The 25,567-nt window shown below is 40.1% G+C and overlaps 1 protein-coding gene and 1 long non-coding RNA gene across 3 annotated transcripts in view; one reads left to right on the top strand and one right to left on the bottom strand.

Annotated features, from left to right (window-relative positions):
- Nucleotides 1-25,567, top strand: part of NAV3 (neuron navigator 3) — a 718,489-nt gene that overhangs the window by 46,421 nt on the left and 646,501 nt on the right. The gene's annotated exons all lie outside the window — the stretch shown is intronic.
- LOC311605661 overlaps nt 10,680-25,567 on the bottom strand; it is a 150,161-nt gene continuing 135,273 nt past the window's right edge. Inside the window, exons 2-3 of the long non-coding RNA XR_014782051.1 lie at nt 16,343-16,427; nt 10,680-11,413 (exon numbers count right to left, since the gene is read on the bottom strand). This is a non-coding gene — a long non-coding RNA (uncharacterized lncRNA). The remainder of the gene's footprint in view (nt 11,414-16,342; nt 16,428-25,567) is intronic.

The following is a 25,567-nucleotide window of genomic DNA, read 5'->3' as shown; positions in this document are numbered from 1 at the left end:
AGAATTGAAATAGTAACTGGTCAGCTCAAGAAATCTGAGAATCATTTGGCTCTACTCTTGAGAAAAGGAACAGATTGATAAGTGTAAAATATGTAAGTGGCTATTTGAGAAAGGACATTTGAGGCAATAAAATTGTTGAGCTATGAAAATGTTGCTTATGTTTCCTTTTTTTCTCTCGAATATACTGAGGAGAAATATGGTACATCAAAATTCAGTTAAATACACATTTTAGCGGTTTCCGAGAGAGTATCCACTTAAGATAAACAAACCATGAAATAAGACTCAGAGACACACAGGAAAGGCAGAAGGAAAGCAAGACAAAAGCATCACTTAACTATCTCACTGTAAGTTTCCAGACAGGTCTTTTGCATTCGTGTGGCACGAGAGTGTAGATCAAATGTTCTTTATTTGTTGCCCCATTTCTGGTCTTATTCTCATAGTCACTCTAGAAGTGCTGATCCAAGAGGAACATGGATCCTGTTTCTTCAAATAGCTGTGGGGATTTGGGGTTAAGTCCAGATGTTACAGATTCCTTAGGATTGGGTTCTGATCCAGGTCTCTGTTATCACTGGACTTCAAGTGACCGTGGGGGTGGATGCCACATCTCAGTGGTTCAAACCAAGCAGATAGAGAGCATTTCCCCACTCCCCCGATTGGGGGCTTTGTGCTTTGCATCTGCTAGTTACTTTGGTCTACATTACTTATTCAAAAAAAAAAAGTAAGTATAAGCTTTTATAGAGCCCAGGAATGGTGGGCAGAGAATTGCATTTCACAGTGTAAGATGAGATTTGCCATGTCAAGGGTGACAGGAAGGCATTTCAGTGATACCCATAGTAACCCTGGTTGAGCAGGAATGACTTTTGGAGGCAATAGGAATTTAAGATACTAATTATAGCAAGGCACGTATGTGGGGTAGTAAAAAAAAAATCACTGCTTTCAGATATGGATATTTGGCTTTAATGCTGAATTTCCAAATATGTTGCTAACTATTGTATATCTTTCTTGTTAGAAAAAAAATATATGTCCTTTATGACTTGAGGATGAGATCTATAGTACCTGGCACCTCCACATAACTCTTCTTGGAATTTGGGGTCATATCCCAGAGGTGGTATCACACTGGGCACCTAGCTTGCCTTCTTGCCTCTGCATGAGACCAATGGGAATCAAATTGCCATCAGTATTTGGCAAGAGCCAATTGCTCCACGTACTGCTCTAGAAGTCATGCTAGTAAGGTGAGGCAGCATGCTGTCCAGCTAACTCATGCTATTAACAAGTTGTTATTAAATTACTCAGGGGCAGAAAATGGAGCCCTGGTCAGCATTTTTCAGAAGAGCAGGAAAGCGTTGTCTCTGCAGAAATGAGAAAGCATGCTGTTTCCCCCTGTTGGAACTGGTCCTAGCAGTTGTGTACAGTTTGTTCCTTCCTAGCTGGTGAATGGCACTCTGTAGCACTCGAGCAAATTGGGGTGAGCCTCTTGGATGCAGTCCCTTGATTTTTGCTGATTAACTGCAAATGTCATTTTGGCCGCACGCTCCCCTTTGGATCGTTCTCATCCAACAGGACTCACATTGCAAGCATGGATCCTGGCTGTGGATATCATTCAGAAAATAGGTTCTTCAAATATACTTTTGGCAAAGGTTACACTTAGATAAAATAATGTGTTAATTTCTGGGAATAGTCGGGGTTGCTTGGGATCCAGAGTCTCTGCATTTCGATTTAGGCTCTTCATTACCTTAGTAAATTCTTCAACTTCGTTGTGCTTCTGTTTTCTGCCCTTTAAGGTAGAGGCAGAATTATTTGCTCTGAGAATCCAACTACTACAGATGTTCCTTGGCTTGTGATGAAGTATACGCTGATAAATTCAGTTTAAGTTAAACATTATGAGCCAAGCATGGTGGCACTTGCCCTTAGTCACAGCACTCAGGGAAGCAGAGGCAATTGAATCTCTGTGAGTTCGAGGTCAGTCTGGTCTACAAAGTGAGTCCAGGACAGCCAAGTCTACACAGGGAAACCCTGTCTCAGAAATATTATGGAATGAAAATACATATAATATACTGAAGTAAGCAAGTACAAAAACTCAGTGACATAGCACCTTCCTAAACGACATGTCTAAGCACAGCTATGACACCGGCACAGCAAAAAAGGCTTGAACTTATTTAAAAACAAGGAATGTGTTTCTGCATTTTTGTTAGTAGTAAAATTGCAAAGTTCTCAAGGCTGAACTTGTAGATGACAGTGCTGTGCCATAATGGCAGAAGGTTGGGCATGCCTGCGAGGGATCTGCTGTTTTGTCTCATGTCCTCTGGGCTGTGGGGGTGTGGTGGCTCCTAAGTGTCTCAGCATCATACGGGAGCCTCTTATTGAATATTACTAATATATGAAGGGTCAAAATTCAAAAGCAGGAATGTAGTTCTTTTTAGTGCATATTTCTTTCTCATTATTATAAAGGCCCCCATAATATCCCAGCATATATTGGGATATGTTGTAAAAAAAAAAAAAGGCTTCTAGAAGTTTTAGGAATCATTAAGACAAGAACTAACTCTGAGCTCCGTAGCAGCAAGAGGGACAACAAAGACAGACAAGATTAGGATCTGCGGAGCCATCCAGGAGTCATTGGCTGGGCCCCCTGTGTATATCATTCAAGGAAAACCTGGATGATAACAATTTCTGTTCAGTTTTTACCTATATGTTTTCCCAACCCATATCCTAGGGAGTGTTTTCCCCTCCTGAAATATTTCAGCTGCTTTTAACAGTTAACAATCACATAAGTTCATTAAAATTACACCTATTTTGTGGCCTAGCTATTGCCCGTGGTAGCCCTTCTGAGTCTCAGGAATATTTATACGTAAACATATTTGGCAGCATCTCCTTATTTTTATTTTATTTTTTACTTTTCTTTGTGGGATATATTTAGTTGTGTGGCGTTACCTTCCAGGAGTGCCTTTTTCTCTTTGCCTATGCTTACTTCAGTTTTGTGAACCAAGGCTCTCCCTTCATTTATATCAGACCTCTGTGTTATCTTTTCTTGTTTTCCCCTGTTTCACTTCTTACTAACTGGAGGATGATTCCCTTCTACCAGCGAAGTGAAGGAATTAATAATTTTAATTTCTTTTTGAGTTCTCACACCAATAGTAAGTACATCTGAGTCTCAAGGATAATCATTGCCTTGTACATAGTATGAAACATCAAAGGCAATAATAAAGACAGCCTTTTCATTTGTGAATTATTTCTAATGCCTGGTGTTACCTGCAAGGCTTTGAGCACTAAGCCACCCCCTCTCAATTTGATGATATTCGGCTGAGAATCCCATTCCTTTCTTGTCTCTCACTTAGATTCTTTTCTGAGTGTTTTGATACATGAAGTTTCTAAATGTATGGCAAACTTTGAGTGCCACTGTGACTCATGATGAAAGTTGCCTAAACTAAAAGGAGCCTTTTATTATGACTCACTTTGGTCTCCATTCACGGATGCTTGGAAATCAGCCCTTTGCTTGGCTTGAGCAAGTCAAATGTCAGTAAGCCGTGTACTCCCCTCCCCATAACAGATATAGAAAATGGTACTTAAAAAGAAAAATGTTTAGCAAGGGGCAAACACTAAGTAGCATTTACTTCTGAAAATGTTGGCAAGTGGTTCCTTTGTAGGTGTAATGCAATCTTGTTCTTCATACATAAAATTCAGTATTTAAAAATATTTCAGATACATTACTCTTAAATATTAATATAATTCTCCTCTTTGTTGTGGGCTTTGAGGCCCCGAAGCTTGCATGTATTTTCTTCATCTGAACACACTCTGCTTGCTTTCTATGATGTTTTCCCTCCATTTCCTCTCCTTTTATTTGTTTCTCCTTTCATCTGTATTGCTGAGCTGTAAGATTATGAATGGGCTATAGAATTTCTATCCTGTCCCATTGTTCTCAATATGGACTAGATACCTCTCCTGTTCAGCTATGCAGAAGGTTGCTTCCGAGGCCGGCATAACTTTGGTCTCAAACATCATTTCTGTGCAATAGGCTAAGTGCAGTGGAAACGTCCTATGGGTGCGGGGGAGGTTCTGTGAGGACTCTCAGGGAGTTCTGAATAAGCTAGAACTAAGACAAAGTAGGGATTAACTTGAGGAAATAGTTGGGGCATAAGCTTAACAGGCAAAGAATAACGCTGGTAATGGAGACAGTTTTACTTGATTACATGAACTGCAGGTTTCCATTGATGCTACTTCCTAGGTATATGCCAGAAGATCCCCAGATCAACATACCAAAGAGAGATCAGCACGCCCATATTTGCTGCAACTATTAGCTATTCGTTATAGTTAAGAAATAGAAATCAGTATGGATGCCCATCCACCAACTAATGGATGAAGAAAATGCAGTACATAAACACAGTGGAATTTTGTTTGGCTTAAATGAAAAAAAAATAATGAGATTGTGACATTTTCAGGAAAACAGATAGACTTTAACATCATTATGTTAAGAGAAACAGGCCAGACTGAGAAACAAATACTGCAAAGCTATGGAGAGAGCAATGGAACCCTTATCCTTAAGGCAGGGGGCAGCTAGAAGGAGGGGGAGGAAAGGTGTGAGAGAGCAGTACGATGGGTGGATGAACAAAAGCAAAGCACGATGGTATGTATGTATGCAAATGCCACAACGAAACGCATTGTTTTCTGTGTTAATAAAAACAAACGTAATAAAAAAATTGAAAGTATGCATGCAACACTACAAGATATAGGCAATTTGCTGGCGGCATTTCTTAAAAAAAAAAAAAAAGAATCACAGTTGTAAAATTGCACAGGAGAAAATGACACAACAATAACATAAAACCATGGGATATGGCAAAGAAAAATCTCAAGGGTAAAACATTAAAAAACGTTTCCAGGGATGACTAACGAGGGGAGAGGAGGAGTAGGACCCTCACAGCTATGGCAACACGGGTGCATGTTAAAAGGTTAAAAGGAGTGTGCCAGTACAACTTTGGCTGTGGAGCATTAACTTGCAAAACATCTGAAAAGGCACTTGGCTTCAGAGTAACTCTAGCTTGGGGATTATTGTGAAGATGTTGGCGGTGTGTGTGTGTGTGTGTGTGTGTGTGTGTGTGTGTGTGTGTGTGTGTGTGATCTAAATTGGAGCGAAGATTGTAACAGCAGTTGCCAGTGGCTACAGCTCGCAATGCAGTCAGTGGCTGACAAGAATAGTGGATGTTGAACTGCACGCCTGTGCATTTATTTATTTATTTATTTATTTATTTATTGGACTCTAATATGGCTTGGTCCAGCTGGGTGCATTTTTATTTGTTCACCTAGGTGTTTCTGAAAGGTTGAATTTGCATATGAACAAGTGGGCTATTTGATAATGATGAAGTTGCTTTTTCACATCAGAAACAAACGGGAATATTTCAAAGTGTGCTATAGCAGCACTGGCAACATATTGAACTGTTCCAAGGTCACAAGGAAGGTGGGAAGGTGGAATTGGAATGGCTTCCAGATTCCATTCCTATCTCTAGGATTTAAAAATTCCTCTTCATCTTAGGAGGTCATTATGATTTCTTTAAGCCTCTCTCCAGGCCATTTGGTCATACTCGATGCTCTGTCAGCGTGTGCGTTCTGAACCTTTGCACCCCACTGGAAATTTTCAGCATGCTGATAATGTCTGTTCCGACCTTTGCTGCTCCTGCGAGCTGCCCTCACTGTCATCTGCAGCTTGGACTTTGCCTCCGCCTTTCTATCATCCTTTCTGTGCTCTTTTCTGCAATAACTTGGTGGGCTGCCGAGGATTCAGTTCCATGCATGGCGCCACTCAAAACTTTGCCTTACCTCGAGTGGCTACCTTGCTGTCAGATTTCTAAACAGACTGTTCACTCTCCAAAAGCAGCTGCTGGTTCGTTTAGACAGGAGAGGCCATGCGTTTGGAGCCTCCTTTGGTGCTCGTTCTTCCAATCTGTGCTTTGTAATTAAAACTAAGTGGATAGAGCAGAATTAGACCATCCGGATGAATAAAGCGGTGCTGGTAATTCTTAAACACATACAATGTCAGGGATGGTGATACACAACTGACTACCCTCATTCCATGCTTATACTAGCCCTAGGAGATAAGTGGCAGTGTTGTCTTCATTTTAACATAAAGCAGTAGAGAATGGAAAAAAAAAATAAGTCGGAAGAAAAAAAAAAAAGCCTGAGGTCACATGTTTAAATTCACACAGGTGGCATGATCTAGAGCCCACACTTGGAGCCGTTGCTGCCTAGTCAAGGTAGTCAGTGTCTTTGTTAGGGTTGTATTGCTGTGAAGAGACACTTCATTGGGGGTGGCTTAGCGTTTCTGAGGTTTAGTCCGTTATCCTCATGGCGGGAAGCATGGCGGCACGCAGGCAGACACGGTGCTGGAGAAGGAGCTGAGAGCTCTGCATCTGGCTCTACAGGCACAAGGCAGAGAACTGGCTCAAGCTTCTGAGACTTCAGAGCCATCCCCACAATGACACACTTTCTCCAACCAAGCCTCACCTACTCCAACAAGGCCAGACCTTGTAATAGCGCCACTCCTTATGGACCAAGTATTCAAACATACGAGTCTCTGGGGGCCATTCCTAGTCACACTACCAACGTTAGCTTTAGACACTATGGAGGCTATACTGAACTTGTTTTGAGAAGTGGGTATGCTAAGTCTTTACACTTAGATACATAAATGTATCACTCATCCCATTATTTGGTTAACATCTACTCTGAATATTTCATATTGATATCAGTCACATTTTCCACCAGTATTTTTGTTTTAACTGCCATGTAAGTGATATCATAAAGGAGGCAGCTTAGCTCCTTCCACATTATAGGCTATAGACAGAACTCTTAAATGTATCAGTTTAAAAAGTCTCCCATTTTTTCTTTGCACCATAGTGGGAATTTTCAGTATGATGATCATATCTGTTCTGACCTTTGTTGCTCCTGTTGCCCTGTCTGTGGCTGGGGTGGAAGTAGGGTTATGTATGTAATATGCCTGTGTGAAGTGTACTTAAGCATGACACGGTCTGACTGCAAATCAGCCATTTAGCTCCGTGTTTATACGATGATAATAAGTACGCAAGTGGAACCAGAGGAAAACCTAGCTTCATCTTTGCAGAGATTATAGCCTTCAGGTTTTGATACTTCATTGTCTGTGGTTCTGCAGAGGGCACCTGAAGATGGCCATTATGTCATGGAAAAGGCATGGTGTGGTGTCTGTCTACTAACCACCCACGCTTTTTACTGAATATTTCATGGCCCACAAACACATGTGGATGATACCAGGCACAATGGGTAAACTTGACAATCTTAAGTGTTCTCACAATGTATTACCTATTGCTGTGATGTGAGGTAGGAAGGGAGCACTCTCCTCGTTTAGTATGTGAAGGAAATGGAGATTCTGAAAGGGTCACAGCCAGGAACTGATGAGGCTGTGACCAGAAGCGAGGTTCTTTGTGTCCTAATCCAGGTGTTTTCCTGCTCCACCGTGTTCTGTGCAGTGCACAGGAATGTTCACGTACACATGGCAGTGTTGCTTCCGCAGCCTGCAGACACTGTGTGATATTCCAATTCCACTCATCCCTCTTGCTGACTTAAAGTTTGGGATCTGAAGACCTCAAATTTTTACCCATAAATCCCTAATCCTATGTTATCCAGCTTTCAGATACAAGTGGGAGATAGAAAAGGGAGGAAGGAGAGGGAAAGGAGGAGGGGGAGGAGGGGGAGGAGGGGGAATGGAAAAAGAAGGGGGAGAGTGAGGGGGAGGGGGAGGGGGAGGAGGGAGGGGGAGAGAGGTTAGATTTGCTATTTGGCTTTTAACAGGGAAAGAGGATTCAATAAATGATTACTCTGTAAGCTATATTGGACCCAAGAGGATATTTCTCTTTTCCTTTTGTGCGTGTTCATTGGTTTGGAGTATGATAATAGATTCCCAGCCTGGACCATCCTAGGTTCTCACTGAATGGTTTCTTCTCTAAGAGCAAAGCATCTGTCTGTTATCTTCTTCCTTGGATCCTGAGCTAATGGAAGGCACTCAAAAACTGAGGGACCAGTGGGTGAATGCTATTTTTTTCCTTTTAGATCAACAACATATATCATTATATTAGAATGGCATGGTGTTAAAAACAAGATGGTTTAGCCAGATGCACCTAGGCTTGCTCCTAAATTTGGCCTTTCTGGATTGATTCCTTTATCCTTTTAGGTTTCAGTTTTTTCAAAACATAAAATATGTAGTTTGCAATGACCACATGCTATTTAGCATATAAATATTTAGCAAAGTGTTTGAAATAGAAGATAGTGCAGTGTTCTGTCACTAGTACCACCATCATCTTCACCACCACCACCACACCACCACCATCATCTTCACCTTATCCATTTACACTTTGACACACTTCACAGGATGCTTAAACTCTGAAAGTCTAACAGGATCTGCTGTTTATTTCTTGGTCAGAATGTAGTTCTCTCTCCAACCGGGAACTCAGTTTTACCTGTTTGAGTATCAGTGGACCTTGTCCATTTTAGGCTGAATCTTGGAATAGCCTACCCCAGCCTGCAGCATCTACAGGCGTGCTGATGAAGTTTTGGTGTAACATAGGTCTGCTTCACGGCTGTGCAAGTCAAAACAAGATCATGTCTTACTTGTTCCTCCAATCATGCTTTACCTTTTGTATAAGGTTAGTCTCAGCTTCAACATTGCCGATGCTGGGTTTTCTTTATTATGAGAGGCAACGCATTGTAGGATGTTAGCTAAGGTCATTAGGCTCCATTCACTGAATGTCAGGTGCCTTCTCCCTCCCACTTAGACAACCAAAGGTACATGCAGATTTGCCAAGAAGGGTACACCACATTATCCTGTTGAGAACCACTGGTGTAAGACTTTCTATGCTGTGTCTCTGCCTTCAACTACAGATTAGTTGTCTAATGTCTGTCTGTCTGTATGTCTCTCTCTCTCTCTCTCTCTCTCTCTCTCTCTCTCTCTCTCTCTCTCACACACACACACACACACACACACACACACACACACGGCCATTCATTCCCAAAACAAACAAACAAACAAACAAACCGTTTTCTCAGGATGAAGTATTTATTAAATGCCCTAGGTCTGTATAAATGTTTAGAATCAAAGCTACTTCTGAATCGCTCAGTGACTTGGAAGCATTGTGGGACTCTCCAGGAAATCAAAGACTTGCTTTTGCTCTTCTTGGCCACTGTGAAGGAAGAATCGGATTTTGTCAAAATTATGAGGCAAGTGACATTTGTCTTTATGATTCCTCCTTTTTTTCATTAATTCCTCATGTCTCTCAATGTTCCCTCTCTAAGGCCTCACAACCCCTTTTTACTCTTCATAAAGCAGAACATTTTCCCTTCAGTCCTTACTTCTTAAGGAGTCCCATATGCATTAGATCTCTGCTAATTCTTAGTAGAGTCAGGCAATCAATTTAATGTATTCGAAACTGGAAATGCTTTATAGGACTGGCTGATACCTTCCTTTTAGCATTTGTATTTTGTTAATTTTTGTAACATAAAAGAATAAGTTTCCTGGATTGTGCTGAAGTTAAGTGAAGAATTCTCAGCAGATTGGCAAGATAGTTTTAGATGCAAGTCTTCCTTATACATCTTAAGTCATGTCTCCAAGACAACCACTTTATATAGTGACAAGCAAAATATATTCCAAGAGTTTTGAAATAGAGGTTCCTCTGTGTTCCTGCCATCTATGTAGTTCCATAGTTGGATATAATAATCTCTTCTACTTATACAAATTTTGTTTTTGGTTGTTGATGTGACTTTCCTTTTCAATATTAGCTGCATGGCACTAGATAAAGAAGACGAACAAAGAGAAAGGTACACTGATGTAAACTGATAGGGGATAGAAACCCAGTTTCAAGATTGTGTGTATAAGTGACATATAAATTACACATGAGGCTTTACAGTAGACGGTGTACAGTTCTGGTAGGGGAAAGCAATTTATTCTGAAAGTAGAAATATTTTTTTTTCATTTTTTTACTTCTTTTTTTGAGAAAGGGTTTCTCTGTGTAGCCTTGGTTGTCCTGGACTCACTTTGTAGACCAGGTTGGACTCGAACTCCTAGAGATCTACCTGCCTCTGCCCCTGAGAGTACTAGGATTACAGGTGTGCACCATCACGCCCGAAATAATTTTGTACATGATAAAATAGTTGAAAAAAATATGTGTCGAAGAATTGCATATTATAAAGAAAATGCTCTGGGGAAGGGCTTGTGAAGCCTTTTGTAGGAAGACATTTGTAGCCCGGGATCTAAGAATTCGTGACGCATAAATGTGTTGACTTGCTTGCTCCCTTCTAAGCCTCATATTCTATTATGACAAGACATTCTTAGAATACTCGTTTTATAACATTTCCAAGCCCCACAGTCTAAAACTTCCAATTAATCACAGGAAAACATTTTAAATGATGAGTTTGCTTTTGAGTCTAGCTGAAACACTAAGTCATAAGTCTGTGGACACAGACTGTACGTGAGCGTAGAGAGAAGATGAAGAACTCCGCCAGATCCCTGCCTAACGTGGCTTTCGTAGTCTGTGTAGCTGTTCCTTTCCTCTCATGATTTTCAGTGTAATGAGCTCCAGTGCGGGGGAAATCACACCCCTCGTTGCCATTCTAGGTTTCAAATAGTGATACTTTCTTATCTTAACAATTTCAGGGCTCAGTTTTCTCTTTCAATGCTCCCCAATTTTTTTATGGGGTAATCCTTAGGAACACGTTAACAGAGTCAACGCGGAAGCGATAAAAAAAAAAAAGGCTTTTAATCCGACAAAGGATGTAACATTTAAATCATTCTTTAATGGGTGCCTTATAAGGTAGAATACATAAGGCATTTTGCAGTGTGCTAGTGTTGTTAAAACAAAGCCAAAGGAGAACATGCAGTCACACAAAGCTAACAGTAGCCATTTCCAAATTACAGTTTGCCTCTCTGTTTGCAAAGGCGCGATGATTAGCCTGGAGCCAGCACACAATACTGCAGCCCCACCGACTCAGAATACACAGACAGCACGCGGGGCGCGAGGGCACGTTGCTCTTTACTCATTTCCAGGAGGCATCAGCTACAGCGGAGGCAACTGATCAGGTGGCTGGAAGAAGCCATCCCATAACTTCCATTTGAAGGATTATCTCAGAATTCCCCCGAACCCATCTTCGTGTCTATGAACAGATTCTTGAAGCATCATGCCCCATTTAAGCTTTCCCAGAAGACAGGCTCTAGTTCTAGGCTGTACTTAAGAAGCCTAGAAAATTCCTCTCCAGGCATTGCAGTTCTAGCCTCCTCCGTAAAGGATTAAGTTGGAATCCTGTGGGTCCATGCAACTTCCATTTTAATGGAGGGCCTTCCACCTGCACCTAATCCTCCCATTCACTTTTGCTTTTGTTGGGATGCCAAACCCAGCCTTCAGTGGTTATCCTAGAAGTAAAACACGTAAGTGGAAGTGAGATTTAATTTGTATCCCTGCGACTTTGGGCCGTTGCGTTTCCTTTCCCAGATTCTGTTTGCACACATCTCTAATTTAAGAAGTTCCAAATAGTTAAAAGTCCCAATGGGCCAAAGCAGTGGTGTCCTTAGTTGTGTGTCTTTTTTGTAACTTTCCTATTTCTTTTTGAAACTAGAATTGCTTCCGCTGCTTGCGAAATTAATTTATCTTCACATTGAAATGGATAGTCTTGTAAGATTGAGATGTTCCAATTTCTCTACCACCAAGGCCACGGTGGATTCCCCAATTACCCAATGGTATTGTAGGAAAGTGAATTAATAACACGGAGGAGAAATTGATCTGCCTGAGCTGATATAGGCATGGACCTGGATTCCTAGATGCCATTTATTACAGCCTTGTTATCCTCATCAGAATGTTAAATAAAATACAACCAAGAGAAGAAATACAGCCCCAAGTCAGAGATATAGCAGGTGACTTAAAGTAGATAGTATTTCTATGTAAAATTGAAGATAAAAATGAGAGATGGTATCTGGTCTGGAGAAGATGCGACACGGGAGTTAAGAGTAAAACATCAAGTCCAGAAGGAAGATGATGTAAAAACGACACAGTCTGGCTGAATTTGCCATCAACCAGAGCACTTGACTCATATCTGTGTTCCTTACAGGGAAAAAAGAAGAAGAGGAAGAAAATATGCACAATTCCTTTTAGCATCAAAGAGGCAATTCAAATCTGAAGAAAGTGCTGTAATTTTTCTCTTGCATTATCTTTAGGTCTGTCAGAGATGTAAATTATGATTGCAGAACTTCTATGATTATGGAAGTGCTTTGCAATCCCAGGTGGAATGTGCCTGCTAGCACTCATAGCCTCGATTTTGATTTATAAGGCGAGAACATAGTTAGGGAGATATTATAAGCATTGTGCCACCCAATCTGTCATTGTCAAGGTACATCCACCTTTATAACTTTCCCAACTAAGTTTGTTAGGCTCTCTGATTAAAAAAAAAAAAAGCAATGGAAAATATGACCATTTTTTTTTTAGAAAGGAAAGATAACGATGAATACCTTATTTACATTAAGTTCGAGTGTTTCCAAAATGGTGATTAAAAATGTTTAAAATTCTGCATTAGAAATGTGAGAGTTTCTTTTTAGGGTAAACAGCCTTTAAAAAGTCAAAATCATATAATTTATAATAACCTACTTATATCAGATTATTGCTATTTATTCATCCTCCTTCATAATGCAGCATACATCATGGATTTGGAGTCTCCTTTTTTTTCATTACTTGTATTCAGAATCCCAGACTTTTCAATCCTTAAAAATAATAGTTTCATCTGACTCAATCTAATTGGTACCATTTCTGAGTAACACATCTCTTATCTTCTGGTTGAATTTAGTTTTGAGTCTAACCTTCATGTTAATCAAGAAAAATAACCTCAGTGAAAATTCTACCTTCTTCAAACTATTATAAAAACTGTGATCAGAATATATTGCATGAGTTTTCAAATAATAGTTTTGAACTTAGAAATGAAAGGAATGTTTAAGCACCATGGCATGTCTTTCTCACTGCTCTGTACCAGAAACATCTGGAATATGACTAATGTTTTGGAAATATGATATATGAGCGAAAGTTGACAGGAGTTGCAAGTTATTTTATATGAAGCTGAATAAATGGTGACTTAAATAGAGTTTATAAGTTCCCAAGTAACAGTTGAAAAAGGATGCCAAAAAGTATCATTTTTCTAAATACTAAAGGATATATCACATATTATAGGTTGAATTTGTATTGAGAATGAAGAAAAAAATTGCAAGAGATGTCCCAGAAAGATTGCAAATTCTGTAAACAGAAAAAACACAGTTAATGTTCATGTACTGCCATGATTTTTGAGGGCTTGGTAAAATTGGAAATGTTTTTAATTCGTCAATGAAGTGGTTAACATGTCTATCCTTTAATTATGTGTGCCGTATGTTTTCCTTATTATGAAAAGTTATGGTATAAGTGTCTTAAAAGAAAATCTGAGGCTCTTAGATTTGATTATCTTTTTATTTCTTATTACCTTTATCTATGTGTGTCTGTGTACATAGACTTACGATTGTATTTGCCAAGACATGTGCCAGAGGACAGCTTTGGGATAGAGTTCTCCTGCTGCTTGGGTTCTTTGGGGTAGAGCGTCATTAGGCATGGTGGGAAGAGTCTTTACCTGCTGAACCATCTTGCTGGCTTCATTTGATTGTTTTAGATTGTACTGCTGGAGTGAGACTGTGCAACACTGTCTACTGGCTCTCTGAAGGTAGCCTAGCAACAGCAAACTACTGTATGATGTGGAGCTTTTACCTAGAAAGGGGCACCAATGCCCTAAGAAATGGACACTGTGAAAAGAGAGTGAAATTTGATGACATAGGAAAGCCATAAAGAGAGCTCGTTTGCAAAGATATTGGATGAAATACTTTTTAAAAAATAATTACACATTTAGCATTGAGAATATGGATCAAATTAAGGGCTTAAATTAAAGTATAAAGAGCATGAGGAATCTTTTTATTTCTGAGAAAGTGTTTGGAAATACATGGAAGGCATTTCTTGATTCAGTGTGTTTTTCCCCCCTCTGTTTATTTCTTACAATGATATTTTACAGTGCATTCTTTGAAGCGTCTCTATTCTTTTCTCTATGCTTTTGTCTAGGGTTGAAATAAAATAAAAAATTTAGGGCTATATAATGCTGTCAGGCCCATAATGAAATCTAGCTTTATTTATGTGTGCCCAGAGGGCTCAGAGCAGTCTGAGTTTCTAACTGTGGTGTTAAACATTGCTTGACACTCCTTCCCTTAAATCCTTTGAAAAGAGCTGATTTTTTTTTATATCCATGCAAAAGAGTCCTCAGAGAATAGTGAAAGAGGAAAGTGGTTTGCTCATACATGAATTATTTTATTATATAACCCGTGCAATTGTTGAAGGAAGATGCAGCTATTGGTAAGTAATGCAAAACTGATTTTCTATGGAAAGCAGATGCTATGCAGCTATCAAATGCTTAGAAATTACAGCAAACCTCGGTGTGTCAGTAATGTCAATTCGGGAGCTGAGGGTAACAAAAATTGAATCATGGTATCATAAACTGACCCGGATTCTCTCTCTTAGTTGTTACATCTAAGCTACTTTAATTTAGTTGTTATGTCTAAGCTATTTTAATTTAGTTGTTATATCTAAGCTACTTTAAATTTAATTTAAATTAATTTGGAAATTAGTTATCTATCTATCTATCTGTCTATATCATATCTATATCTATCATCTATGTATCTATCAATCGTCTTTCATCTGCTTATCATTTATATACCTATCACCTATCATCTCTATTATGTATGTATGTATGTATGTATGTATGTATGTATGTATCTGTCTATCTATCTATCTATCTATCTATCTATCTATCTGTCTGTCTATCTATATTTCATCTATTGACCCATCTATCCTTGATGTTTGGGAAGATAGTTTTATGGGCTCTTTGACTGGAAATAACTGAAGTGACTTCCCTCAGAGTTTGAGTGTCTTGTTATCATGGGCTTATATTTGTAATGAGGTGTTGTTGCTAACCTCGTGAGAATAGACTAGGGTACTTGACAATACGACTAAGGGACGTACTTACAATAAGGACGTCCATACTAGACGAAAAGTGTAACAAGTGGGGATGGCAAGGTCTAGGGAACCAGAAGGGACACAGAGACATGGTATTTAAATTAGCAAAGGGATATGAAATGGCGCTCACTTGGGAGCTGCTTGGAAATACATCATCTGAGGCACTACCCTGAGCCCTCTTTGAGAGTCTGCACTTTATATGGCTTGTGAATTGTAGTATGCACATTAAAGTTTGAGGTTTACTGATCTACAGTTTCTGAGATGGAACGAATGCAGCAGTAATGGAAACAGACAAAGAAACCAGGGCGTCCGATATGGCTGACTCTGAGCCTAGACAGTACAGTTATATCAAAGGAGATAGGACCAAGGTAAGATATATGCATTTTAGTTTAAGTACTGGGCATGTGTTGGATAAGAGAAAGAATAACCGTTGTTTTCAGGGATTTGCAACAGTTAGAATCACCGTTGTTGGCTTGGTGTTTTATGGAGTGATCACAGATGACCTTGTTTATGGTTGTGGGCGGAGCAGACACTGGCTGATGCTGTAATTTGGCAGCTACTAAATGCTGGAATTGACCACAGGCTTGGAATTTTGTTGAATGGATCAAGTCAGTGGTGGAAAGTGGGGAGGGGGGGAGGGATGCCTGAAGGTCAAAACCAACCAAATCTTGTTCTCCAGAGAAAAGACAATTTATTGAGGGAGGTTTTGATATATCTAGCTGTGGCCAGGCTTTTTTGGCTGCTTTCATTGGTTCCTATATTTACCACCCTTCTCCACCCCAATCCTTTCAAATCCCCCAACATTAGGTAGGTGAGAAAGAAGGGAAAATCAGGCATAGACCTCTTTAGACTACTTACTGCTGATTAGGCGTGGCGAGTTCCTCCCTGGTTGATCTTTGTCTTCCAGATATTTAATTTCTTCTCCTCATCTTCTTGCATAGGACCACTTGACAAACTACAACCCACAACCAGCCAACAACAGCAACGCAGCCTCTTGGGAGCCCTGGCATTTGTATATCCTCTGAAAAGTTCCCAGAATTCCAAATGCCACACACTCACAGAAACTATCTTCCCAGAATTCCAAATGTCACACACTCATAGAAACTATCTTCAGCTGACAAAATCACACCCGTCCTACAGCACAAGACAAATCATAGCAGCTCTGAACAATCTGAACCAGCCCCAAATCCCACACCTGGGATTAAAACAACATATTTCCATAACATAACTGTTTTTTTTTTTTACAGAAACCAAAACTCTCACCACCTTTAGCTTACCTGTGTTTATTTCCCAAGTCTGCTAAGTAACTATTGTGGGTGAGTGCTCTATCCAGGTGCCAGTGGCCAGGGAGTGTTCTCAGACCTGAAGATGGAAACAACATTAAAAAGAGATTTGAGGAACAGTTAAAAAAACACACATTCTGCTGGAATCCCCTATCTTACATTTTAGAAAAACAGCAGTAATCATTTCTTAAATTAAAATGTAATAAAATATTACTAACAATTTAAATTTAAATTTAAATGTATTTTAGTTTCCCTTAAAAATAGAAATGTGCCACTTTTTCAACAGACTCACAAACGCCCACTGTTTGGCTGTGAGTCTCAGCGTCTGTTTTGAGGTGCTTCTGGGTGGAGCGTCTCAGAGGACAACTCTGCTAGGCTCCTGTCTGCAAGCATAGCAGAACATTGTTAATAGTGTCAGGGGTTGGTTCTCTCCCATGTGGTGTGTCTTGGGTTGGGCCAGGTGTTGGTTGGACATTCCCTCAATCTCTGCTCTATCTGCTCTATCTTTATCCCTGCACATCTTGTAGGCAGGGTGAATTTTGGGTCGATGGTTTTGTGGGTGGGCTGGTGTTCTCCCTCCCTTTACTAGGAGACTTGTCAAGTTAGAGGGTGTCCTCTTCAGTCCCTGTGGCCCCTGCTGCTAGGAGTCTCTGCCAGAGTCCGTCTTATATCCTCCCAGGAGCCTATCTTGAGAAGGAGAAAAGGACCTGGATGTGACAGAAGCTTCACAAGAAGCCCAACAGAGCCAACTAACCAGGGCCCAGAGGGGCCCGCTGAGACTGAAGCATCAACCAAGGACCTTCATGCAATGGATCTAGGTCCCCTACAAATGTAGATGATGGGCAGCTCAGGCTTCATGTGCGTCCTCTAGTAAGGGGAGTGAGGGGAGGCTGTGTCTGACATGGACTCTCTTGCCAGCTTTTCCGTCACTTCTCCCTGTGGGGACTGCCTTGCCAGGCCACAGAGAGAGAGGAGAAGCTCAGCCCTGATAGGACTTATTGAGCTGGGGTGGATGGGAAGGGTGAGCTCCCCTTTTCTGAGGAATAGGGAAGAGGGTGGGGGAGGGAGCAGGAAGGAAGGTGGGACTAGCAGGCAAGGAGGGATAGGGCTACAACCAGGATGTAAATAAAGAGAATACATAATATAAAATAATATAAAAAGTAAAAATGCACTTATATTAGAAGTCAGAAGATTGTACAGTAAATGGGCAAACCATTCTGTACTCTGGTATGAAGCATTTAGCATAGTCTTCCCAGTTTTGTTACCGTTTCTCTGCCGCTGGTAACCATACTTGCCCCTTATATAGCATTCTGTATCTTAAGAATGAAAGATAAGTCATGTGATACTTTCACAGAAGAGAACAGAGCATGTTTTCGTCACAAATATACCGAATAAAAATGTATAGGGTCTTTTAAGACTTTACTGGAAACCGAAAGGAGAAGATCTTTCTTTGAACTTGTTAACACGGAAGGCTGGAAATGACGAGATGGGCCGCAGTATATTTTGGTCCCTGGCAATTATGCCAGTGAGATCAGAGGTATCTATGAAATATATATTTTAGTGGTTGCACAGCACATAGCCGCTGCCGTCTTCATCCTACACTCTGTGGCTTAACTTGGCAGATATGAGAAGGAGCATAAACCACAAAGTGCTATGGGTCTGAGGATATAATGAAGTCATGCATTACAGTAAAGGGTGGTGTGGGGGACGGGGATCAACCTTTTCCAATACCTAAGGTCTTTGCGCTACAGTGCATCTTATACACTTCATCATTTGCGTATTTTTAACCTACTAAAACTGCATTAAGCTCTCCACCTATAAGCTTCTAAGCCTACTTGTCTTCACTCATGCCCATGAGGCGGTTCGACGCCAAGTGGAATATCCTGCAAAGCTGTGCTCTCTAGACCTCTTATACACACTGGCGGCTGACTCTGAATTCTCATGTTCTTTGGCATTTTTTTTTTCTGAGTTCCCGTTGAAGATCTTGATACCTCGGCTCAGTCGTCAAGGTGGTCCAGTTGACAGGAGAACATGAGTCTAGATGGAGAAGTAAATGTACGGAGTGGAGAAGCATTCTTTCTATCTCCTGGACCAACCTGGAAGGTTAGCGGTAGTCACTGTAAAGGCCCTTGGTGGTTATGGAACTGTTGGCAATGGCACCAGGTGCACGGACGGAGCACGGCGCCTGAAGCTCCCGGACCAACAGCACGCTAGGATGACTAGAGCACCTTTGGTCGAAGTCAGCAATTCTCAACCTGTGGGGCCTTGACCCCTTTGGGGGGGGGTCGTATGTCATATATCCAGCATATCAGATAATTACATTATAATTCATAACACAGTAGCACAGTTACTATTATGGAATCACAAGGAAACAATTTTATGATTGGGGGTAGCCACCACATGAAGAACTGCATTGAAGGGTCACAGCTTAAGGAAGGTTGAGAACCACTGGTCTAAGTAGCTATTTCAATTTGGAGATAAGTCACTGGACTATAACCATGTGTCATAAGAGCTTTTGCAGATGTAAGTTAATTTGAATTACCTCTAAGTGTTACAATGAGGATACAGCTAAAAATATAGACAAAAAACCGGAAATGTTTTTTATTTATTTTTTATTTTCACCATGCTTTCTAAAACGGAATCATCCCTATTCCTAGTTTCAGACATCTATCTTTATTAGAAAAGTTCTTTATTTGAATCCTTTCTACAAAATGTCTGTTTTACAGCATTCTCTCCCCCCCCCCCTTAAAATTGTGATTGCGTCTTGTCTTCTTTCTGGTATGGAAGACACACCCTTTCATTTGAGGTATTTCTTCTCTATATGTTTCTTCTTATTTTAGCCTCACTTGGCCCAGCAGTCTGTGTACTGTGCATTTATGGATCAGTCTCCTGCCTTGGGGACGGAACTCCTGGCTTAAATCAGTCTCAGCTGCACACACTCTGATTATGGTTTCAGGAAGTGGGGGGGGGGGATGGAAACTATCTTCTGAGTAATCAGGATTTTCTATTGTTTCTTTCTTCTTAAAAACCACAAAAGCATTTCCTGAGTTATCTCCACTAAGATTGATTTTGTTTCTGCTGTTCATATATTATTGAAAAGTAATCCAATTATTATTTAAAGATAGCTTGTTAGAGTTACCTACAGATGTTTTTTTTTTTCCAGGAAGGAAAATAGTCAGCATTATAATTTGCTTTTCAAGTAACTATTGAGAGATGATACTGCTCATCAAGTAATGCTAACTATGTTCCATTAAATATTTACAGCAAAATGGTTTAAATGCGTATTTCATCTTAGTAATGGATTATTTTTGTTCACACGAACTCGCTGATTTAGAATCCATTGGTGAGGGTGTGTTTGTTCCAGTGGAAACTCAGGAGGATCCTTTCAGGAGAAAGAGACAGCTTTTGTCCTTCATGTGCGAATCCACAGAAGGTGTTTTGGGGATAGGTCTTTTGTAGCAAGAGTTCAATAAAAGTCGAAGCTTTTATTAGACATGCCTTCCTAAAGCTCCACTCAGTGTGTTTCTCCTTTTCATTTGTACATCAGCACATGAAGATAATTTAAATAGCCTAGAAATTTACATGTCACTATCCACGGAGCTAAAACACTTCTTTTAAAACTCTGTCAAACTCTGTAATAAAACCTATGCGGTAAAGGGGGATAATTATTTATAAGATGATGCAGAGTAATGAAATGGCAAGATTAACAGTCAGCATTTAGTCAAAAAAAGGAATAATGTTAATGGGGAAATCTATTTTTTAGGGAGAATAGAAATTAAAGTCCCCTTTAAAAATGCTGCCTTGACACTGGTCCTTAATTCAACTATATTACTGACTAAAAGCCCAGGTGTAATAATCAAGTAGCAAGCCAGACCAAAGAAACTTTACCCAGTGTCAATATGAAGACCTATGTGTGTAGGCAGGAACATGTGTGCATAACATGTGTGTGTGTTTCTGCATATATATGTGTGTGTGTCTGTGCATTTTTGTGTATGTTTGTGTTTGTGTATGTGCATGTTTGTTTGTGTGTATGTGTGTTTCAGGGGTGTTAGGGTCTTTGCTCCTCAGGATGCTCTGTAAATGCCTTTTGTTTTCGTGTTTCTCTCCTCTTTGTCTGCAGACACTGGATTCTCCTCTGCACCAGCGCTCTAAGTGACAGCCACTGGCAGTAATGAGGCTGCACACTCTGCTATAATTGAACCCTGTCAGCGCTACCCATTAAGGCCATAGTGTATATGCCAGCTCATTAATCCAAAGCCCATTTCTTCTCTGCCATTTCCCTTTTTTAAATAGCATGGCGCTGTTTCAAGTCCTGATCCCCTCATTGTGTATTTGGGGGATCAGGAATAGAGAATAATTGATGTTGCTGCACCCATCTTGAGGAATAACCCTTTTAATAAAGACATGTTCACATCTGCAGACTAACAGCATTGTGCCATGATTGCATATTGTTTGTGCTTCTAGGGTTGTTATTTGAAGTCAGGTGTGTGTGTGTGTGTGTGTGTGTGTATGTGTGTGTGTGTGTGTGTGTGTTTACGCATGCGTGTGTGCATGTTGCACATGTGCAGACCTAGCATTCTATATTCTTTCAGCTTTATGATACAAAGGTATGTTTTTATGATTAAGGGAGTATATACCCATGTGCATTTATAATTTCCTTTTATAATATAGTTAATGATACATGGCGATATTTACTAGGCAGTGTATTACTATACTGGATCGCAACTGTCTCTCATGTGCCAGTTGAAAATGTAATAGGCCTTTGTGCTACTTTACACTTGACTGGTGAAAATTTCTGGGAAATTACTTCTACTTTTTCATTTACTTAAATGTTTTGATATTAACATTAAAATATGAGTAAATTAACACCAGTCTGCTTTAATCTGATTGGCCCTTTTTCCCCCTATACAACGCACTCCAGTTTTATCCTTGTTTTCTTCATTTTGTCTTGTATGCACGATCCTTCCATGTTCAAATTCCATTGGTAGCGCAAGCAGAGATGACTTAATTATGAACTACCTGGTAAAACCTTTCTAAAATTATTATGTGCAACTTCACTTAGAGCTTTTTCATCTCCTCGCGCTAAATATGCCTTTTTTCCCCCCAAGTCCAAAAATCTAATTAAATGAAATCTCGTTTGAATAACTTTGAATTAGTAATCTTATTGAGGCTTATCATTTAACGTGCCTTCTTAGTAGGAATCAAAGGAAATAGGCAGCTCAACTCACAGGCATCACTTAACGGAAATACAAAACCCTGAGCAAAGGTCCAGTCTGGAGATAGAACACGAGGTGCAGGCACGTGGGAGTACAGGCTGTAGGAGGGGGCGCTGACACAATTGAAAAATTCAGGCGGTCCCTCGGAATGTCCCAGTGCTGAGCAGAGCCACATTTATCAACCTTATCTCACGTCTCAGGCAAGTTTTGTTTATAGCTACAAGGTTGAAATACCTTAGAAAAGAGTGGACGTTCCTGACATTTAGCACAGAGATTATTATTTGTAATGAGACCTTCTTCGTCAGACTAGCTGGAGTCTGAAACATCCTGGGATTCACTTTGAATGAAGGCAAAGCAGCAATAAAGTTGGCAGGAAAGAATGTGTTAATGATAGTTTTTTGAGGGTGGGATTATAGTTTTTAGCTTTTGGCATGTGTTTGCTGTTTAGTTCGAGCTGGAAGCCATGGGAGTTGTCAGTCAACATGTAGTCCTGGGAATGAAATCATGTATGTTCCAGAGACAAATTGCTTGTTTTTTTTTTAATAGCCTATTTATTTCCCAGATTGATGTCTCGTTCAGAAGTGCTCAGCACTTACTTTCTGAATTCATCCATCCATCCATCCATCCATCCATCCATCCACTAATATATATATGTATATATGCATATACATATATATGTGTGTGTGTATATAATATCATGGAAGAGGAGGCTGTATCTATAGTAGATTTTTTTAACCTAGTTTTTTTTTTTTTCTGGGCTGTGTGACTATATAGTAGAAGGTAAAAAAGGGTATTCTAGAAAAAAATACCTGAAATCAACTTTTACCATCAGAAAAATTAAAGGAAAACATGTAGCCCTGAAGGTTTCCTCAGTTACCATGTTCTAAGTTCACTTTATAATCAGATGTCAGTATTTTCTGGGGAGGTAACAGCAGGGCGGCGGGGGGTGGGGTGGGGGTGGGGGGCGGGATAAACCTTATATTTTCTCCTAAGCAGTGTTGGCAGTTAAAACTATTGTGAACATTTCATAAATATATAAAATTGTGATGCCCATCTCCTAACCACACAGCACAGATCTTTATATCTTTCTAAAAAAAATCATTTTAGGAAACAAAGTTAAGAAAAGATACCATAAAGTTGTATAGTTAATTGTCTCGAGTTATATGAAATTGATGTACTGCTAGGTCAACCGAACAGCCCGTCCTGGCATCAAAAGCAACTGTTTTTCTTTCATAAGTCTGGTGAGGGTAAGATGCAGGTGACAGGCTGGGGGAAAACCAAAACACAGCCTGCAAAGTGGAACTCACCTGACAAGACAGCAGCTCTAACAATGGGTACAAGAGTGCTAAAATTGATGATGTCTTATGCTTTTGAATACTAAAAGAGAGATAAGGTGGGTGTGGGTATCAAGCGCACCCTACCTTCTAGTGTTTGGGGTTCCCATTGCTGTTGGTGTCCGTAGCCATATGACTCCTGATGATAACCATATAGCAAGGATTTTAATCAAGAAAAAGAACGGATGCATTGTTTTTCTAACGAACACCTCATTTAGTGAAAGGACAACAAATCAGTGATACACTCTAAAAAAGCGCTTCAAGAATCTGTCACTGTGGACATTTCCTACCTCATGTAGGTGAAAATTAAGCTTTTGAACCTGCCGTGATTCATGTTCGGGGTAAAGGGCACACAGTACCTGAGTTTCTTTACTTTCTTATTCATCCGTAGTGTCTTCCCCCTGTGTGGAAGAGACCACTCCCATTTCCTGCCCCTCCCCCCGCCCGATGTCATTCCACAAGGGAGCTCCAATAAATGACTGAGCTTTGGTGGAGTGTGCTCTCGTGTATGCTTAGGGGGCGCGCATGCGCATCTCTCACAGGCTGAGTTCATGGCCTTGAGTGGGAAGAGAATTCAGCCCAGGAAACTCACCCAAACCGGGAGCGAGCTGCCCGCTTTTCTTCCTTTCGTTTGTGCTCAAGCAGGCGAACTCCATAAACTTCCCAATGGATGTCAGTTCCTAATTCCAACCTATTCCTCTTCAATTCGTTCCTCAGACCTTGGGGCCTTCCTAATTAGCCAATGGATGTATGTCTAACTATTGTGGCCTAGTTTGGATGTTTTAGAAAAGACCTTATAAATCAGAACATAACTGCCTGCCAGTGACACAGTTGGAGTACGATGTGGGGAAGAAGCTAATGCGAAATTTGTTTGCAAGATGTCTGGATAGATACACTGAAGGCCAACAAACGTGTTGAATAGCTGACAGTCTGTGGCATTGCTAAGGAGCCGCCGTATCTGCGGACCTGCACCAGCTCCACATCTGTGGTTTAAGCGTCTGACTTAGAGCTTTTGTGGCGATAATGATCAGTTTTCGTGTTTCCTGTGCCAGGATTTGTGTTGCGCCTCACCGTGTGTCATGACTGCTTTTAAATTTACCACTTTTTAGTTTCTAATAGATTTTTTTTTTTCTGGGCATATCTTGTAATGTTTGCTGAGAACATGGTCATGTGGGTTCCGTCAACTTTAGAAAACACGCCTTCCCTCTTTTAGTCCTTTAAGTATTATAGATGGAATACCTCACTTTCCTGTGAGATAAAATGAGTTATAAGCTCGAGGCTCTCGTTGGCGTCGAAGTAAACTCCAGTTTAAACCCTATAGAGCTCGTTCTTTTTTTCTCTGAGGTTTTCACGCTGCTATTTCCTCTGTTTTAAGCTCTGAGATTTTGCACCTCTGGTGTACTTAGAGACAAGTCTTTGTTTTATAGCATTTTATAAGGTTGGTTTCCTGGAGGGAAGGTTAGGTTTTAAAAGCCTCGTATAGTATAGTGGCTTTCATAGCGCCATTGTTATTTAACGGTGCCATTTGGAGGCAGAGTGCCTGAGTCTCAACGCCCAACTCTGAAGATTATTCTTTGTTTCTATGTGATGTGGGATACAGGAGGTTCTAGTTCTGAATGACAGTTTGGGAATACTTAACAAAGACTTTTTATATAATTGTTTTGAGACAGGCTCTTGGTAGGTAGCGTAGACTGGCCTTGAACTTGGGCTCCTCCTGCCTCAGCTTTCTGAGAGCTGGGATTACTGGAGTTACACCTCCATGTCTGCATAATAAAGACTTTCAAAAATATGTTACCAAAAGGAAAGAGTGACATGAACAAGGATTTAGCAAAAGTATATTTCTTTCCAGACAACATGGCAGACGCACTGTAGGAGTGGAGTGGAGGAGAGAAACAACAAGATTGAAGTAACTGAGCATCTCAGACGTTCTGCATTCAGAATGTGATTGCCTATGTATCTTTTGATAATGAAGTTTTGTGTTTTAAGCCAATAGCTCCAGACTTAGGGGAATGTGTTCTGTAGCACGATATCATATCTGTTGCAAAAATTAATTTCTGATACTTCCACCCAAGTTCTGTAGTATGATAACGTATTTACCACGAAGTTTCTAATACTAAATTCTTATACTTGAACTCAAGTTCAAATGAACATAAAATTTAGCCTGGGAGGATTATAAATATTTTTACATTTTTCTTTATTATTTACTTAATTTATCTATCTATTTGTTTATTGAGAGATTTGTACACTATATTTTTATTGAATCTTCCTCATTCCTATGCCTAGAAAACATTGTTTGCTTAAAATTGTCCACCACCCCTGGCTCTTCTTTTTACCCGCCTCTTCTGTATAGATTACTTATTCTTGAGAAGAGAACTGTGATGAAGCCATCTCAATTTGGGCTGATCATTCCAAAGTTTTTCACTTTCATATACTACGTGGTCCTGTTTAGGAAGTCTGCATTTCTGTCTTATCCTTAGCGTCTATACATTTTCTAACATGTCAATTATGGCTCAATGCTAATGTGCTAATATCTATAAGAAACCTGTATATTTGTCAAAAAATATTTGCTGTTCACTAAGCACAGTGCCAAGTGCTGCTGAGGTGAAGTAGTAAAGTGTTATCACTTTGTAAACATTGTAACAATGTAGTTGTTTGTCTCATGGACAGAC

Source organism: Acomys minous (assembly GCF_964271855.1).
Source record: "Acomys minous genome assembly, chromosome: 9".
Taxonomy (NCBI): Eukaryota; Metazoa; Chordata; class Mammalia; order Rodentia; family Muridae; genus Acomys; species Acomys minous.
This window is presented reverse-complemented; position numbering and strand designations above follow the sequence as displayed.